This window comes from Polistes canadensis, unplaced genomic scaffold, assembly GCF_001313835.1.
Source record: "Polistes canadensis isolate GaletaPanama2010 unplaced genomic scaffold, ASM131383v1 scaffold_88, whole genome shotgun sequence".
NCBI classification, from domain to species: Eukaryota; Metazoa; Arthropoda; class Insecta; order Hymenoptera; family Vespidae; genus Polistes; species Polistes canadensis.
In genome coordinates, this window is record NW_014569635.1 from 188,519 (window position 1) to 190,773 (window position 2,255).

Below are 2,255 nucleotides of genomic sequence, written 5' to 3' on the forward strand. Positions count from 1 at the left end.
TTGACAAATGTGAGTCAAATTGGCTCATTTACAATTTTTTATTACTATATATTTAGGAAAATGTAAATAATCTGTTTTAAAATGCATGTTGATTTTTAATATGCATAATGAAATGTATATAAATTCTAATTCTTTCCTCTCCCCACTCCTTAGGTCCCAAATTACATATGTGTTACACAAATTCATGATTTTTTATTGCTATATATATAGGAAAACTTAAATAATTTGTTTTAAAATGTATGTTGATTTTTAAAAGAATTATGAAATGTATAAAAATATTAATTGTTTACTCCTCCCCACTTCTTATATCACAAAATTTATATATAATATACTTATTTTGACAAATATGTGTCAAATTGACTCATTTACAATTTTTTATTACTATATATTTAGGAAAACTTAAATAATGTGTATTAAAATGCATGTTTAGTTTTAATATGCATAATGAAATGTATGCAAATTCTAATTCTCTCCTCTTCCCACTTCTGAGGACCCAAAATTCATATGTGTTATACTTATTTTTACAAATATGTGTCAAATTGACTCATTTACAATTTTTTATTACTATATATTTAGGAAAACTTAAATAATCTGTTTTAAAATGCATATTGATTTTTAATATGCATAATGAAATGTATATAAATTCTAATTTTCTTCTCTCCCCACTCCTGAAGTCCTGAAATTCATGTGTTATACTTATTTTGACAAATGTGAGTTAAATTGACTCATTTTTAAAGTTGGTCGTATTATGCACATCAAACCTATTTCTTATGCATAGAAATGAAACCGAAAATACTTTCACGCCTTTATCTAATATACAAAATATTAAAAAACGGTTGAGTTGTCAAGTTCAAGTATCATGCATTAAAAATAGAAGTAAGAGTATCTGTGCTAAATTTAATTAAAAAATCTGCTTAAAATGTATTTTACAGACACTATATATATACATATAAAAATTGTTTCGAATAAATTTTCCTTAAGATAAGATTTTTTTTTTTTTTCCTATAAAGCTACAATTTTGATGTTTGAGTCTAATAGATTCGTTGCAAGCAAAATAAATAGTATACCTAACATCCGGCAATTTAGTGTTAAACAAAATAAATCGAAAAAATAATTTGAGTCAAATGTGTAATCACATAAAAATGATAAAGTAATAGAATTAAAAAAAAATATCGAGCATGTGACTCACAACCCAAAGAGAAAGAGAGAGAGAGAGAGAGAGAGAGAGAGAGAGAGAGAGAATTAAATAAATAAAGAAAAAAAACATGAGTCAAATTTGTAATCGTAGAAATAAATTAGTAATAGCATTATAAAAAAAGGTCAAACATGTGACTCACAATCCAAAGAAAAAGAGAGAGAGAGAGAGAAAGAGAGAGAGAGAAAGAATTAGCTATACTTGAAATGAAATAAATTCAACAAATAATGTAAATCAAATTTGTAATCGTAGAGATGATATAATAATGCATCATAAAAGAAGGTCGAATATGTGACTCGCAATTCAAAGAGCGAGTGAGAGAGAGAGAGAGAAAGAGATAGAGAGCAAGAGAGAGGAAGAGAGAGAGAGACGTTCGTTATTGGATTGAAATGGGCACTCCTTTAGACTCGACTTTAATCTTCTCCCCTTGGGTTCGCGAATCGTAAACTCTTACGACACTTAAATTAGCTTCCAGTCGATACATATCGTTGTTAAAGTCTGCTGGCTTTGCCCATGTCTTTCTCGATTTTATCTCATTTATTCTTTGCTATCTTTTTTTTTCTCTCTCTCTTTTTTTTTCCTTTTTTTTTCATACTTTCGAGAGAAAAGGTCACTAGTTTTTTTATCTTTTTTTTTTTTTTTTTTTTTTTTTCTTATTAATTATTCCTCATTTCATTTTCATAATTTATTGATCATTTTTCAATTCGTCTATCGTAATATTACGCATATATTTTCTACGAAATCATATACTTTTGATTCTTATAACTTAACCTATATTTGATTAAGTCTACTTCTTCTTTTTTTTCTTTTTTTTTTTTATTATTTAAATGAATAATGTAAATGTCAATGGATAATCTTTTCAAAATTTTAAACAAAATAATTACTAACAACGGAAAAGTACAATTTAAATCTCAATCGAAGCAAACCTAACCTATATTTGATAATTCTACTTCTTCTTTTTTTTTCTAAATTATTATTTAAATGAATAATGTAAATGTCAATGGATAATCTTTTCAAAATTCTAAACAAAATAATTACTAACAACGGAAAAGTACGATTT

The 2,255-nt window shown here is 25.8% G+C and overlaps 1 protein-coding gene across 1 annotated transcript in view; it reads right to left on the reverse strand.

The window, feature by feature from the left end:
- LOC106786908 (icarapin-like) overlaps positions 1-2,255 on the reverse strand; it is a 64,634-nt gene that overhangs the window by 55,573 nt on the left and 6,806 nt on the right. The window lies entirely within an intron of this gene.